Source organism: Plectrocnemia conspersa, unplaced genomic scaffold (assembly GCF_051122295.1).
Source record: "Plectrocnemia conspersa isolate PC_06_02 unplaced genomic scaffold, ASM5112229v1 ptg000013l, whole genome shotgun sequence".
NCBI lineage: Eukaryota > Metazoa > Arthropoda > Insecta > Trichoptera > Polycentropodidae > Plectrocnemia > Plectrocnemia conspersa.
The window spans coordinates 12087660-12106726 of record NW_028277177.1 but is presented as its reverse complement, the minus strand read 5'-3'; the positions used below and the strand labels follow the sequence as shown (position 1 = coordinate 12106726).

The 19067-nt window shown below is 30.6% G+C and overlaps 1 protein-coding gene across 1 annotated transcript in view; it reads right to left on the bottom strand.

Moving 5' to 3' along the window:
• Nucleotides 1-19067, bottom strand: part of mspo (M-spondin) — a 228287-nt gene that overhangs the window by 81701 nt on the left and 127519 nt on the right. The gene's annotated exons all lie outside the window — the stretch shown is intronic.

Genomic DNA, 19067 nt, shown 5'->3' with positions numbered 1-19067 from the left:
GGCAAACGCGGTGAAAGACGTCTAGAAATCATAGCACGAGAAACATCAGCGGATCCTCCAGCATCATTGCAGAAACACATCATGGCAGATCACAACCTATGATAGTTCAACTCGACACTCCAGCGAAAATTCTCCAATTTCCAAGACCTGCTATTTGTACACAACCATCAGATAGTGGCAGCTACATTTACATATATATGTGGTAATTAATATATGCTTAAAAAAGACAACCAATTTAACGGTCAGAATTAAAATCAACTTTAGGTCAGAATAAATAGCAAATGATAAAAATAAAAATAGCAAGTGGTCAGAATAAAAATATAGGACGATCAGAATTATTATAATAAATGGTGATAATTAAATTAATTAAGGTCGGAATAAATATCAAATAATTAGAATAAAAATAGCATACGGTCAGAATAAAAATATATAAACGACAAGAATTTAAATATATGACGATTAAAAATATTTATAAGTATAAATGAGAAATGAATTATTCATTTTATAAATATTTTATAAAAAATCTCGCTCGCACTTCAACCATTGGACAAATTAGGTGCGAGAGAGCGTTGGTCAGAACAATGAACACCCCGTGAATAACTCTCAATGAATATATTTAATTGTATGCAAGACACGAAAGTATTCGGGGTGACGAACGAAGCGGGAATAACGACAGAGCGCGGCGAAGAGCACACTTGTTGTATAAACATTTGATAACGTTGTGAGCCCAAATATACAATTCGGCTCTAATGTCCTCTGTAATATAAATTCTATTCAGAACATATTAAAATTCTGACCCGAAAAATACAAGCACTTAAAATAAAAAAAACTGTTATTAGATTTTTCGATGTGTACTTTGTTACACAAAGTTACACCTTTTAAAACCCGAAACACTTTAGCATATAAATATAATATAGAAAGAAAATTCTAGTTTAATATACTAATATAAAAAAGTTTTTTCAATGTTCATTTCAAACGTATTTTTGTAAATTAGCACATGATAAATATTGTAACAATTTTTTCTTACATATTATATAGCGTTAATATAATAATTTCAATGAAAAAATATTTTTAGTTACACTATATAGTATTAAAAATGCTGCTCCGTTTTTCTTGACTTTATCGATATTAGTGATTTGAATTTGATCATTTTTTTAGAACATGATTTCGAGAGTTGTGCTAAAATAGAGATGTTAAAATGTCGAGTTAAATTTTACGAGCGATGCGCAGTTGGTGTTCTGGAGTGAAAATTTTCCAACGTGTACCATCACATTTGCACCGTGTGATAACCTAATAACATAATTTAATGAATTACGGTGTCTTTTTAGACATTTTTCAGTTATTTAATACAAGCAATAAGCATTTATTATAAATACAGAAAGCAATCGATTATTTTTGTCACAAAATCAATCTTGAAAGTTTGGATTACGGGATTGGATTTTTAGTCTGAACCAATGGGTTAGGCTCACAGAAAATACCTGTTTTTTAACCACATTTTTTTCAAACTCTAGGATTTACAAATTCATATAAAACAAATTAATATACTCATGGAGAAAAGTGCTCCGTATTTTTTTTAATGTTTCTTAATTCAATTCAACAGTAAATTAAATTAATTTAATTATTAAAGAGCAAGAATCTCTTTACAAATACATCGTTAAAAGATGATACACAGCTAAGAATATGTTTTTTAAAGCATAAGTTGTATTAACATCTCTTGTTATCTATAATTAAAAACACGATCACGTTTGTATTGAACGCAATATTTGGAAAAATAAAATGTAATAATTGCATGATGTAGCCTAATAAGCTAAGAGCGATTAAGTTCGAGAATAAAATATAAGCAATGAATAATACGCAACAATGGAGTTGCCGAAATTATTAATCTAACCGGTATTACTAGTACACACACATACTACTAGCAAAACGAACAATGACAATGAGTTGAAAATATATAATAGAAACGTAATTTATTGAGCGTTGCTACAGTGTATGTAAGTGTAGAGGAGGAGTCGAGAGGTAATAGCGAACCCATTCATTCCATTTAATAACGCACGATACAAATTATAGCCATCGATTTATTTATCTGTTTCAATGGAATTTTTAATTTTTAAACGATATGAACATTAATAATCCATTTTTAATTAATAATTCTTGGCCGCAAATCAAAGTGTTTCTACGAGTGTCAAGTTGTCAGAAAAGAATTATAAAATGTAGCACGCTCACAAAGACGCGCTGACACAGACGCTTTTGAAAGCGCTGAAGCTGGAAATGTTCGACATTAAAAATTCCATTACGCGCGTGTGTCTACCATTATGGACGTCCACAATATGTCTGCTTTCTAAGCGCAAGCCGCTTTGCTTTTATGATGTCCCATTTACATACAAGAATATTTGAGCAGTCCGGCCGCCACGGATGAGTGTCATGTGATCACGCGAGCATCCATCCTGACTAGAATTCATCAAAGCTGATGTTTGGTTATTTTTCCGGCCTCGTTTAACTTTCTTTTGGTGACGTGTGGTTTTATTTTGTGTTATTCTGAATCTAATAGTAATATGTTTCATGATTGTATATCTTAGTAAGATCTTCCTCTTTGTTCATTACATAAATTAGTATCAGGAAAGATGTTGAAGCAAAAGATGCAGCAACTAGATAGTATAGCAGGTAGAGGTTATTGTTGGAAGTGAATTCTGAATAAAAGTGCTGCTTATAGGGAATTGAGAATAGACGTGCCGACGGAAGCGAATTCCGATATATTCTGTACATATGGGCTTATACGTTATATACGCCCATTATCGAATATTCGGGAGTGTTATTAGATTTGTTTATATCTGCTTATATCTTGCCTCTAAGTTACCTATCTAAACCTTTCAAACTATCCTATTCCAACCTTTTCCATCGTATATTTCAGTCGAAACTGTTCAAATCTAAAATTGACACAATTGATGTGTCAGGTTAACAGCTTCTATGCCGATTAAATTATATGCTAGTCTTTTAAAAGCTTGATAGTGACGACCTGTCTGCGATTGGCTTAAGCTAAAGAAAAATATTTTTTTCAGACATGATAAAAATAAAGGTCAATATCAACTGTCAGATATTTTCCTATCGATTTTAAGTACTTGGATAAATTTTCCAAATATACGACTAAAACCAGAACTTATAATTTTATTATATATTTTGAGATTTGGGGACACATATTTTTTAAAGGAATTGTAATTTTGTCTGACTTGATTTAATTTATTAATTTATGCATTCTGGTATTGATTCTAGTTGATAATATTGATTTCATCCGTGATGCGAACATTATAAATTATCTCGATCGCGTAATTTAACCGATGATGTACGACGCGCGTGCGAATCGTCGATAATATCTCATGCATATTACATTTGGCCAATTTTCGACGCCGATCGTGAAACCCAATTACCCAGATGGAAGTGCGCTCGTGTCGAAGTACTACATACATGTACGCCCACGGTTGTTCATTGTGTGTTTCTTCTCGGTCCAGACGCATTATTCAATGATATACGAGATCAAACGCGGTCCGGTATTGCGCCCGGGGGCGATGCGGGAGTTTCCCGTGCGGGGCGAGTTTATATAAATTGCCCGCTTGGGTGGAAAACTCGCTTTGTTTACGTCGCAAACTACGGACTAACGGTGGGTGTTCGCGTGTGTAGACGTGTTTGTGTGTCCAAATTAAGACTGTATAAAAACGATTAATAGGTAACGAATGTTTACATGTTCTATACAAATTTTATCAAAATAATTTATTTAGTGATAACAGGAAAATTACACAATAAAAGCATTTGTATCATCTGTAGCTATACAGATTTTAGTCAGACTTGATTTCTATTAATGAGCGTTTTTATTTCATGCTGTTCATGACGACTTTTTTTACAGTTATTCGGTTATTAGCTTAGTCAGAGTATTGGATATGCAGATGCCTAACTAGGTTTGCGACATTTGTAAGGGGTTGCAAAAAGTAACAGAAAATTTACAATATAACACGTATTTCAAACTTCCGCGCAGGGAATATACATTCTTAAAGAAGGTTTTGCCACTGAAAGGGTATATATATATATATACAAAATGCTATTTGCACCGTAGAGTAGCAGCGAGCAATCATTGGATATTTGTAGTCGGATAGTGGGTAACCTCATGAATTTCATAGAAAAATATAAATATATAGCAAAAAAAGTGTGAGATTTTTTTAGCATATATACTAGAATGACGGAAGCAAAGTAGCATTAATGAATATTTTTATTCCAAGAGAATTATTTCCCCGTAAGAAAATGGCGATTAGTGGCTGGCCAAGCAGTAAAAAAATATTGGGACGTTGTACTAACAAAATATTATTTCCTTTTATAAAAAATGACAAAAGACAATCATTATTTTTTGATCATAAGATTGACTTATCTGACAAAAATACCCATAACTGCTTCGCAGTCAACATTTTGCGTATCTCAGTTATACAATAGTCATTTTAAAATAATAAGAAAAATTTTTCTTTCTACCCATTCATGTAAATTTAATTTTTTATAATGAAAAACGCGTTACTGGCAAGTAAATAGGTGATATAGTTCAAGGTTGTATCGAATTCTTAAAACACCGCATTCTTCAGTGAACCAAAAATACGTTACAGAATCTTTCTATCGAATCGCAGCAATCGTCTCAATAAAAAAAAAAAAATTATACTGTCCTAAAGTATATTATTTTTGCGACCCTGGCTCAAACCAAATAAAATTTGTGTGCAGTTATACTATTAGTTTGTCCATGATCTATTAAAATATAAATCAAAATGTGTTTGTATAACTTGCATTTGAAAAAAGCGGCGTTTTAACGGTCTGATTAAAAATAATGTTAGTGATAATAGAGCACCAGTATAAGTACAGAATACGTGACATATCAAGTTGTCAAACTTACATATTGCAGTTGCCCATTTAAAAAATAATTAAATACATATAATATATTTTCTATGAGCTCGAGTAGCTCAATATTAGAGATTTTATTTAATCCGTGAGATCATCAAAATGGAATTCAAACCCAGGTATTTCAGATCAATAGTCAGCAACTTATATTACTCGATTCATTACCCTAGTCAAAAGATAAAAAGTCTAAATTATACTCAAGTTCTGCTCTCAAATCATCTAGATTAATTATGGGATCGTAGAAGAGTAAGATTGCTGATATTTTTTCTTTTCACGATTGTATAAAATACAAAACGGTTTTATTAGAACTTCTACTTTAAAAATTAAGCCATGCACTGAAATCCAGTGGAGCTTACATTGACGTCAAGAAAAAATAGTCGTTTACACTCAAACCGTTTGATTTAGTATATTTCCAAGAGCTTAATTAATTTTTTGAAACTAAAAGATTTTACTATATCTGACGAGTTGGAATCAGAGTCGTAAAAAATCGACTGACTTCCACTTATATTTTTTTAATGTGTCGCACATAAATTAGAAAAGAAGGATTTAAAAAAATAATATATTATAATATGTTTGTTACTGGAAATAATAAAAAAGTTAGAAAAATCACAGCAGCCAAAGTATTCAGTAAATATAGTAATTTTTAATGTGTAACGATTTAAAAAAAACACCTTTCCACTTTTTATATTTTGATGATTCTTGTAGTTATTTTTATTGCTGTAAATTTACTAAAAAGTTAAAGTAAATTTTGTATCGACTATGCAAAAAATCACAGCGGGTTTTTACCCTTTTTTGTGATTTAAACTTCAAAATAAAAGCATGTGTTAATAATATGTAATGTACGTCTTCTGGGTGTTAATGCTAAGATTAATCTCGTTTATTGTTTTGCTTGACTGTTTGGTTCATCAATTAAACCACTGAAGGGATTAACGTATGAAATTGAAACAGAAAATACCACACGACTTGTGATAAAGCGTTTTAACTGTCTAAGAAAAAATAGGTTTATTCATTAAAATGGAACACCACCATGAGAAGTTTTTTAACAGCTTAAATCACAAAGTACACGCTATAAATCAGAAAAAATATTATAAAATCAGCCGTTTTCAATCTGTTAATCAGTCAACGGATATTTGTTTAAAAAAACTTGTTATCCTTCTGTAATTGATCGTCCTACACATTTACTGTTCCAGCTCGACGTACGGAATTCAATGTGAATCCGCTTTAGAGACGCCTGGAGTATACGGATGTAAAAATAACAAACTTTGTCTTAACAAAAAATAAACTCCCTCTCACGAAGATTTGGAAACAACTTTTTAAAATTTTTGGTCATTGCTCGATGGGATCTGTTTATGACATTATTGTCATCTGTTTACAAAAAATTTCAAACCAGTATGTTTCAACGCATTTTTCAAAAATTATGTTGAAAATTATACAGCAAAGCGCAGCTTTTTGACAAAATTCAAATGTCTTATTAAAAACATTAAATTAATTGCTAAATTTGGGTATTTATAATTTATAGTAATTATATGCATTTTTACTGTGGATAAAATAAATATAAAAAACACTCGTACGTACCGCTCTTCTTCGTCGGTCAAAAGAGTATATTATTATTCAATTACTTTTATTTTTACGCTATCCTATTTAATCCATTAAAAAATTAAAACTTGTTTTATAGATACTCGAAAATATTGTATTATTTTTTTAATTAAACTAATAACTGAATATAATGTTAAATAAAAGGTAAAAATCGCATTAAAGACTGTCATTGTATTTATGTGAAACGACATTTTTATCAGTTAAGGGTTGAACGCGTCAGTGTGTACGACAATTGTTTATATTTATTCGTTTTTCCCATAACGCCCTTTCGAACGAGGGACGGAATGCATCGCTTTACAGATATATATAAACGTTGATGGATGTTTAAAATGATAAATGGTGTTTGATCTGTTATACGTATGCATAATATGATACAGGGAATGGGATTTTTTTCATGCTCCGCGCATTTGATCGTACCAACGAATCGCTACTGTTTTGTCTTTTGACGAGGGTTGAAACAAAACGCGGGGTTGTAAATGCGCGAATAAAGGCGATTATGTGTATTATGTATATATGTTCGTGTTTATATACATGCTAATGTGCATGTACACAATACAAGGGTTGTTCCATGCCTGTTTCGCGGAAAGGTTTAAATAAGTCATGATATGGCAAAATCGATAGACGGACGATGCACTTGTTACAAACAAACATTTCTCAATGTATGTATTAATTTTAAAATGAAAAGGTTAATAGATAGTATCAAAAAGTCGTTTATATTTTACCGTGTTATGTTTAACCTTTACAAAGATTATATTTAGAACACGTTTCATCCCAAAAATAAATTTAATCCCGAAAGTAAATTTATTAACGTATCTCAGTATATCTTCAAACGAAATATTTACAATTATATTATAATCACAGCTGTTACAACTAAAACAACCCCTCTAATAATATGATTAATATTGTTACACCCTACGCATTGGGTACATAGCGTTAAATTTTAGCACTTGTGACGAAAAGTTTATATAGACGTTGACCACGTGTCGCCCTTTACGTTACGCACGGCTGGACCCATAAATATTGGTAGAATAGTACGTAGTATAGTAAACGTATTTACTAAGCTCCATCGATAACTCTACATTTATTAGAGCACGCGTTCGGATATACTAGTTTTAGTTAACTATTATTATCGGGCGGTCAACCTACGACCTCGTATACATTGAAATTTTAGTGTTCCATATTGGACCTAAAACTCTGACGTTGTTATATTAAATTATGTGAGATAAACTTTCAAATTTGATCAGCACATGGTTACACGATATTTAATTAGTTGGTTTCTTGGTTAAACATTATATAATATGTATAATTATTATGTTATGACTTGAGCTGAGTAAGTTATTAAGATATTATTTTTGATTAATATTAGAGTACTTGAGTATACTATGTATGATCTACGCGAAGATTAGAAAAAGCTTGTAAACACCGAGAAATAAAAATCTACTATAATATAATTTTCAATTCCAATCTCTCAGACATGATTAATATTTATACACGCCAGAGTTTTACTAGAGTTTGAATTCTTGATTTTAAGCTAATTAGTAATGATATATATGTTCATATATGTATTCATAATCATAATTCATAATCTCATGCATAGTTTGAGAATAATTAGAAGAAATATACATATATTGCACAGCAACTGTTAATAATTTAAATTATTTTCCACAGTTTATTTTTTTTTAACATTAAAATTGAAGTACACAAATTACAATTGACAAACAAATATATTTGAGGAATCTTTTTCGTCTTTCGCTCAGTCGCTTTAGCTTTTTGTACTCATATCATAAATATGGTATTTTTTGGCACTGATTTGGTTCTTGATTTAATTTTAAAAGGTTTCCAAATCAGTCTTGTTGCTCCTCTAAAAAGTATAATTCGATTCTCAAGACCCATTTTTTTTTAAAAAGGGTGAGGTATTGTGCATAAAGAATCAGTCGCAGTGTAGCTCCTGCTAAATTGTCCGAAAAAATTGATAGTCTTTATACTTCTTCAATGCCTTTTGGCAAGTTTTGCTGGACCAAACTCGTTCCACTTTGACGTTCTTTATCACAAAACTAGTTTCACTTTGACGATCCATCAGTTATTCATGTCTTTTATGACACTTTGGTTCGGAGCATCCATAAATCAGGATCTATCGCTTGGAGTTCTCTAGTCCTCTTAATCAAAAAAGTACAAAAAAGGTTTTTGAGGTACTTTTTATTTGGTTATTATCCATTCTTGTATTCAAACGCCTTTTTTATAGGATAATTAGGATACGATTCGCTGAGTTCTCGCATTAAGCTGAGCATTTCTTCAAAATATTTGCTGTTGGCAATCAAAATATTCCCGAGAAATTCTAGTTTTAGGTTCCGGGATCACATCCTTTTCTGATGACCGTTAGAGCCAGGATGTATACACTAACTGACTCGCCTATGGCTGTCATGATCCCGCTTCTTAATACGCTTGCATTGCATATTGATATATTTAATGTCAGCTACGAGATGCTGGTCCGGTGCGTAACATTAAACTAAATATTTTATGATTTTTTCCCTTTTTTTCTATGTATTATTTTAATATATTTGTTCTATATTGGAATAATACAATGTATTGTTTATTTTTTTGGCCATCATGACGCATTCAAGTAACCTCAATAATAAATAAAAAAATATTAGTTTACTTTTTCAGATCTAACAGTAAATATTTTTAATAATATTTTTTGTCACATTTATTAGTTATGCACCACTTTTATATGAATAAGTGTATAATACATATGTATCTCTGTTTTAAAAATGATTCATGTTACTGCAAAAAATATGAATAATTCGTTTAAGTAACGTTGTGATTAATTCGATTTTTTTCGGTTCGCAATTCGCACACATTCTTGTCACGTAGTACGTTATTTGTACAAGTAGTTAATTCGAAACGAACCACTTTTTCACACACACCGCTCGTACACACTGTAGCCGGAAGCTGCAGTTAAATTATATCGAACGGTGTGGGCCGCAACAACAATGGTAGGTGTACTACGGAATTGATGGCTCGAACAAAAACTGCCATATTTTAAAAGTTGGCCATGCGTGCCCTGTGCACGGGGGCCGGAATCCGCCCAGGACCGCTCGCATGGAAACACTATTGGAAAAGGGAGTGAACATACACACACATAAGGTACATGAGGTGAACACGAGTTATCTTCATAAAAGGGCGTGTGAACAACTTTGCGAGGACGCTGGAGTAATATTAAATTTTCGAATATGCTTCAATCTATAGTTGAAAGTGTATATATAAATTTAACAAGCACTACTCCTATTAATATATGACGTTTTTTTATTATTTTAATAAAAAATATTAAAAAGTAGAGCAAATAAGGATTTACAAGCGATATTGAGTAAGGTAAAATATAAGCAATTTTTTATTGGGTTAGCTACACTGATTTGAGTCTACATGATGTTAAGCTTGTAGTGTGTGTTTAAAACGGCAATGTTAATTTATAATTCCGCTTAATACAAGGCTATTATAGTGATCCTTTTCTTTTTTGTAATAATTCTGAGAAACTGCTGTTAAAATGCATTAACAACTTATTTATGCTTATGGCAAAAAATAAAAAAAATTGTGCCCTGAATTTAAACCATCTGATACGTTAAAAACTATAGTTTCAATAAAAATATTCTTTCTCATTATTATAATGCGTGATAATATTATCGTTGTATTTTATAAAATCAGATGTTAATATTATAAGTAAATACATTAGCAATATAATTATTACTTTGAAGCAAAAAACACATTAAAATAATTTTTCAAATCACTTACTTGTTTATTTTATGAATAGGGACATTAATATTATCATACAGACTATTAATGCTAATTAGAATATTAAAATATCTAAACCAGAAACAACTAAATAATAGCAGATACCTAAAATATTGTAATAATAGAAGCGAAACTAAATTCAACGGAATTAAATTATTAAATATATTATGAATGTAGCACAATCTATTAATGTAAATATAGTTATAGCAAATAAATTGGACTTAATCTGGAAATGTTTATTTTAACCAAATCAGTAGCAATAATTGTTACTAGTTCAATTAAAACATACAGTAAAAATATTTACTTAAATTAGTTCTGCAGCGGTGATTTTATATTTTAGTGTTGGTTTTTAGGTCTATGATATTATATATATGAATTAGTTCTATAATATTATTTATAGTATATAAATAAAAAATTCGTCGCTAATTTCAGATATGTTTTTGGCATGTCAATATTATGTTCATTAAAATTTGCATGTAATATACTTTAATTTTCTTTGACGTAACGTCTCTAAAACATGCTTATATATTTACAAAGATAACGAGTCTGAAGTCAAGAGTGAAACTATATATAAACCAATAACGTATGTAATTTGTTTTGCCTTTTTGTATATAAAAAGGCAAATTGTTATCAGCGAACTTTTGACATATAAAAAGAATTCATTATTTACAAGAAAACATTAAACATTATAATGATGATAGCAAGTTATTTATTTATTTATTTATAAGGGATAATTCATGTATTAAAACATTTAAAAAAAAATTACTGTTATAAAAAAAACCGGCAAAGAAACACACATTGTTTAGATTAATATGAATAAGGATAATATATGCTGCCCATATGGAATGCTTTCATTTAAAGACGATGTAAGTGCTATAAACTTTTATGGACATGATAATTGTGATTCTGACAAAACATGTCATAAATCCCATCAATATATTTGCACAAGAAGAGCACAAATTTAAGTTCAACCATAAAGATTGTCACTTTGGTGTATTTAGAAAATTAAAGATCAACAAAAATAATTGCATTTTTTGTGTCATTCAAGGAATATATCTATTAATTTATATTTTTAATCTAATTTAAAGTAATCATTTAATTTTTCGAAATTGAAATAAAATATTTAGAAATCAAACATATAAGTATATTAAAAATACGATTTTTTAATGTTATTATAAAACAAATAAAAATAATATTATGAGAAGATGGGAGATAACGGGTTGCACATTTAGACTGGCATATGCCTAAAACCAAATGTAGCTGTATGCGTGCGTATACCGACCGAAAGCCGAGTGTAGTGTCTCTTTCTAGCGCGTCTTGGAGGCGCCTCGCTGCCGCTCGCGCCGACTTTTACTGTCAAACCAAACAACCTAACCTTTTTTTAATGATATTGTATTGATTTAATCTAAATTTAATCTTTTTTTAATATCATTAAAAAAAGGTTTTAGGCATTTTCATAAATTTGCTAACGGGTTGCAATTAGACACAGATTGAGCCGCTGCAGTATTTTTTTTTATTGATAAATACTACTGCAATAATTAAAACAAACAAATGTAGTAAAATAAACTGAAGCATTAAAACGTTGAGAATCATTGATTTTTTTATAAATTACTATAAATGCAATATATAATAATATTAAATGAATAAGAACAAAAATAAAATTGGAAAATAAGTAAAATGAACTCACTTCCAGGTGCATACCAATAGATTAACAAATGAATTGACTCACAACTCAAAGGGTTAGAAGAACGTTGATATTTTGCGAAAAAACTGGAGGTCAACGAAAGCAAAAGCTCAATACAATATTTATTATCTGGGTCTAGATTTTTTCAGAATGCTTGTTATATTGTGATTCGAATTTAATTTAAATTCGATATTATTTATAAATTTATATAACGGTATATGTAGACCACAGGATAGAAAGTACTTAATGCAAATACGCATCGACCGTGAGAAAGCACTTGTCACATATTCGCGGTAAAAGCATAATAACCAAAAATTATATTAGTATATGCAACTTGCAGACGATTAAAAATTCGAAGAACTAGCATCTTTAAAAGATTTATATATTTACAAGCTTAAAATATCGCAAAGGTTTAAAGATAAAACATTGACACTAATACATATAGATCTATAAAATTGTAGCTCAATTTTCTTACAGTGTTTATGAAAAATAAAACGTATATAATTTTGTTTCTAGTGCTTCGTTGTTAGAAAATAATTTAAGATTGCCATTTGGACATGCACAAATACAATGTTTTAAGCGAAAGCCAGAAGAATGCAATTATTATAATGAATATTTTAGTTAAACGTATAGATAATTTAGTATGTTTCTCAACTGAAAAACATATCTATAATAAAAATGCTTTCTCAAATAAGTAAATTCATGCGCAAGCAATATAGGAAAATAATTATGGCACCAGCATTGTCATATATTTTTTAAGTAAATCTAGACTGACCACTCAATCTTCATAGTCTGACGTTCTGACGTAATCACCGTATTCCTTCCCAGTTCTTACGAATATCATAAAATATAATGAACGTGATAAATATTCTATTAATCATATACTGTGCGAGGTCGCAATAAAAATATTTCGTGGGTATATCCGGATGGCAATCCATTATTGGGGCACGTTCGTGCATTTTTGTACCGGGGCCGTTTGTTCTGGCCGGGTCAGCCATTGTCGGAGTGATATGAAACGGTCGCTCCGTTATTAATGAACGAAAGAAATTTCGGTCGTCCATCATACAAATCCGAATTTTACATTTGGGTCGAATAAATGAATAAATCGACGTTCATGAGAGCCCTTCTCCGCGTGCGCCCCCAAACGTTGAAGAGGGTCGGTCGAGTTAACAATATTTTTCATATATTACTTCTAGTATATATAACAATTAGATGTACACATATATATAAATAAACGATAAAGGATCCGAAAAATAAATAGTGAAAATAAGAGAGACTGTGATTTCATGAGATTTTATCCATGTTTTAATTTACAATCATTGTGTTTTAGCTGTTTTCAGACAAAAATAAAATTTTGGCTTAGTTGGCCGAAATATACGTCTAAATGTCTTATTATAAAAAAATACATTTATTTGTATTGCAGGGAAGTTAAAGTTGAAAATATACTTCACAGTCTAAGGTAGCATTCATTCGGTGTTTTATTGCAGGCGATACTGTCAAAAGTAAATAGCTTTTTTAAACGCAGTAAAATAGCCTATATATATAATATAAAAATATGATTAAATAGTACCTACCACGTACTAAAATAGTGAAAGAAAAAACAGCATCATAAAAGGTGGGTTAAATTTAGCTAATAACGATGTTAAAATAAAGCTTTAGAAAACAATAAAGTGTGATACAGAAAAAGCCGTGAAATATTGTTTCAACAAAAAATACATATATTTTTATTAAATTTATTTAAGATTAAATACTATAATATTGAAATATTACAACGGCTGCTGTAAATTCATATTCTAGTGACTAAACTGAATCAATATCAACTTCAGCATTTATTATAATTGCTTGATATATATGCTAAAAAATGATGATAAGATAATATTAAATAGACAAAGCAGAAGTAGTAATAAATACGTTAATAAAGAATCAAGCTATATTTATGGTTTTAATATTCAGATTGAGAAGAATTGAAGTTTTCATTCGGAAAAAAAGTTTTATTAAATGTTGTCAATATATAGACGAATATATATATATTTATATTTGTGACGAAATTAACCATGATTTAAGTTATTGAATTAGTTTAACAAGAGTGTTAAGTTTGACATGAAATATGATATAATTACTTGGCACGCATTTACACATAGTTAAATATCTATAATTTCTGCGAGGCGCCTGTGAATCGTTAACCTTAAATATATATTAAGAAACTGTCGATTACGTTTTCAGAAGTGTTCTGAGTTTTACATAATTAATTACTCTAAGGTATTTCATTAACTTGTCATACCCAGCCATCTTGCTGGAATAACTTCAATTAACAAACATCAAACGCGTTGTTCATATCGAACCTAACAGTAATAACAATCGTTATAAAATATATAAATTTTCTTCATCACGTATGAAATAACAATTTGAGCGTGAAATACGACTTGACAGTTAATTCGTGATGAGATCTCAATTCTATAGCCTATTGTATCATAATACACATTTGAACAATGTACTAAAAAAGAAAAATAATTTGACGCACTTAAAATTGTTTATATTATATAAATATATGTTTTATATACGTACTGTGGAAAATTCGCACAATTCGAATTTATTTATGGCATAAAGTTTCTTTTCAATGGATTAAACAAGCATTTGTATGCTCGCCGGAGAGCTAGACTGAGCTTTTTTGCTCAGAGCTGCACTCAAGGCGTGCAGTTTGCATACAAATGCCTGTTGAATTCATAAAGGAGCAATTACGCTTTTTTGGTCACTTTTGCACTTTTCGTGTCGGAAAAACCTCCCCATACCACCCAACCATTCCTAAAAAGCACTAACTGTCGCCGGGGGAACAATTCGAAACCTCAGTTTTATCAAATCGTTCCATGGGAGTCGTCTGCGCCTTTTGATAAGGAAACTAGGGCTTTTGGAAATAGCGAAACTTTTCTATATAAATATAATAAGGATTAAGTATAATTACAGGCCTAACAAATGTTTAAAAAACATGACAATTTATGTGACAACATAATATATACTTAAAGTAATCTCATTAGTTATTATAACATTCTTAAATGTTTGTTGCTTCATCTATGACCTGTAGTCGTTATATATGTTCTCTAATGGAAATCGTAACAGTTTATTTACAAAAAAAACTAGTATTAAGTAAGGGAAAAACGAAATGCTTCATAAGCAATTATTATACAATCACTGCAAGATGAAAAAGTAGCTCACACAACAGCTGCTGCTACTATACGTTTTTAATATTTCGAACAAAATAAAGATTTAAAGCCTATTTTAAATATTAAAAAAAACAGATTTATGTTTGCTGATGCAAATTTTATGGTGTATCTGTATTGAAAACCCCCATACATTTTTGTAATCTGCCAAATTCAGTGTTTTTTATCTGTATAATTAATATATTTTTTAGATTAACAAAGCAAAGATAAGAGCAATAAGAGTGGTGAGAAAATTGTAAACATTTTCTTGTCATTCTAATACTTTTAATCTCTATCAAACATCTGTTCAGTATTCGTATTTATTTTTTCACAAAAAAGAATCAATGAAAATTTTCAAGAAATCAGCAAATTTCTTGAGAAATAATAATTTTTGATTTATACATTAAATATTACCTGAAAGATATATATTAGAATATTATATAGATCGCATGGTGTTTTTTAATTTATATCGGAATTCAGAAAAAGTATTTTTAATTTAAAGTAATTATAATCAATAATCACAGATTAGGTTTTTCTAGTTTTTCCTGATCTCGCGGATCAATATCGTGATTTATATTTAAAAAAAAAACAATATGGGTAATGAAAGTGACATCTCTTAATTTTAAGCTGTGATTATAAGTGATAATCAACAAAATATATAATCTGTCACTAATTAACAGACTAATTTTAGACCGGTGTTGCACTACTCAATACTTGATTGTCTTTATCCCGTTTTAACGCATTGGGCTAACGCCTATCATGTTGCAAAGTAAAATTCACAATGAAATATGTCCGATAGTATGTATTTTAAAGGTAAATGTTAAGTGAAGAAATAATATGATATTTTCGTATAATGCGTTGCACAACAAATTTATTTATATTTATTAATTCATAAGTTATTACATTATATATAAAATCATATTTGCTGATGTAAGCTGAATCCATTTTATTTTAAATTTTATTTTTAATTCTCAATATCTCACTGTAACCTAACAGACGTAAGCCTAATGCATTACAACTGCGTCAATCTGTACTAACTAGGTAAAGCAATCAGACCTAATGAGTATCTATATGTAAGTATTAAAACCATGAGACTTTTCAGTCATTGGTGACATCTATATAATTAATTGTATTAAAAAATTTCACTTAGTAGCTGAGGCCGTTCTTTTTATGAAGAGCGCATTTTCATAAATAAAAAATTAAGTTAGTTGCCGTGGCTCGAACCTGCGGTCTCTGGGTTATCAGTCAAGACCGATATTCCGGCCTTGAATTTAATTATTTTAAATTTAGATAAATGGCTTTTTAAAATTAAAATATTTTATAGATACATATTGTTAGATATACGATATATTTATATTATTTAGATATACATTAAAAATCATTTAAATTATTATATAATATTTATAGACATACTTTCAAAATCAATGGCTCATATAATGCATCGATTGTTAAACGTCTTTCAATGTAAGTACAAGTGATAATGAATGATATTTAATTTACTATAAATGTGAATTTATAGATATAAATTCACGACACTTATTTTTTATATTTATAACTTTATTGATTCATTTTAGAAGTACTTTCACATATGTGTAAAGATACGGATCACTGAATAAATATGACCGGATTTCAAGCACTAAAGCTCGGTAACTTTGTTACCTCAACGTGAAAAAATCGACTCAATTTTAACTAGACTTGTATTTTTCTCGCCGAATATCCTTCCTATATAAAAAATAAAGCTTAACCGCCCACAATATTGAAAAAAATATATTTACAAGTCGCATTAATCCATTAACCCAATTCGAAATTAACCGCTTAAGAAGCCCTATAAGAAACCGTAACGTTCAAGAGTTTAAAAATGATTCCTTGAAAGGGTCGCTTAATACAACTTAAAATTCCTTTCGGGAAGTTTCCAATTATTACATAAGCCGAACGGGGGTGGCGACGGGTGGTTTGATGGGGGAGGTGTTTTTTTCCCATCCGAGCGCGGAATGCGGCCGGAGCTTTTTAATTAAATTCGCAAATTTATCGACGCCGCGATAATTAAATTCTTATATTCGAAAGTTTACACCGCAGGGTAGTGGCCGGGGTAAGAAGACGGGACCCTCGTCTACCGAGAGGCCTCCGGGCTTTGCATCATCACCTTGCTGCTTACCCTCAAGCTTCACCCCTATCGCTTAATATATGTTTTCCGAGCGGGTAACGGCGAAATGCAATCTCATCGGGCGAAATATGCCCTGCACGTCACTTCGGATGTTTTGATAATTTAATTATGTATACAGTACGTATGCATGTATATGAAATGTTGACGTTTCCTAACTGTATTTGACGAGAAAACGTTCATAAAATCGTAAATATAATATACATATCTACGTGAGGAAATTCAGGAGCTTGGCAGGTTGCAACAGGATTTTCAAGATCCTGTTCTTAAATAATATGTTTTTAAAATTAAGACATGCACACCTATTTTTATTTATTAAATTTTATACGATAAAATAAAACTAATGGCACGATGACATTTAAATTATTTTATAATTATACATGTAATTTGTACAAATATATATTATTTATAATCACTTAACTATTATATACAATTAATTAATTATACATATAGTTATATATACATACATGGTTATATAAACCAAAGCAGAAGCAGTGAGTCATTACTGTAAAGTTCTTAGTTTAAATTGATCTTGAACCCTAGAACGGTAATCTGATATTGTGACAACTTAATCGAATGATATGTTAATGTCATTGTAACACATATATTGAGAATATGTATTAAATTTCAAGCATGTATGTAAATACATAATATATTTAGATTAATTCTGCAAGTAATTAAACTGGTTAATATGTCAATTCGGAAAACTCGTGATTTTTAAATCGAAAATTGCCTTAATTTTAGCAATTTCGTTCTTGCGTGTGTGCGTTTAAGGCTTTGAGTAAATAGTTCAAGTGGAAAATTCTTCGGACTTTTCCGCCGCAGTGTCCGATCAAAGGATTAAGGAGCTAAAACTTTGCTCGAGTCACAAACCGTCTGATGCGAATTTAATGACCGTGTTGATACTCGCCCGAGTTTAACTAGAAAGAGGGACAACTTTTAACAGGGTTAATTATTATGGAAGGTGTGAGCGAACGAGTGCCGCCAAGAATAACCATTCCATACTTTAAGAAGCGCGTCAGGTGTGTGAGATATTTAGCGGATTTAATGCACCGAAGGGGTGGCGCTTTGAGGGGTTAGTGGGTCGTAAACGGCCAGTTTACGATCGGGCCCCAAAGTGCAAAGTGATGTTGGAGAAGCCGTGGAAAATCGGGCTGATTCCTTTATAGTTATACCGTACCACCCCTCCGCGCCAATTTAAATCATTTGCTCCTGCGTCGGTGTGTTTTCGCGCAGGTACGCGCCAGGGAGGAAATGGGTTCTTTAAAGGAAAAAAGACGAGTCCTACCCTTTTTAAGCAACGTTTCAATCCACCCTCTCTACTAACGCAGGCCATGTTTTGTTTGCATTAAAAATATTAACATGACTCGTGACTCGATCGCAATTGCTTTTTGTGACGTTAATGGATTCGGGAGAGCTAACAAAAGGCAAAAGGAAGTGATGGATAAAAAGGAAAATTTTTAAGCAATCCTTAATGCATATAGGTGTGTTTATTAAATTAATTATTATTCAAAATGAGAAACTGAGACAGTTTTAAACTGTATCAATCTGGCGCTTCAAAATTGTAACTTGACGCGCGAGGGAAATCTTTGTAATTGAAACGTGTTACACTGACGTTTATTTGATATCTGAATATTAATACTATATGTACAAGTAATATAACACAGGTGTAAGACAAGAAATTGCGTGATATTTCTTAATGAGTTATAGAATTTTAATTGAA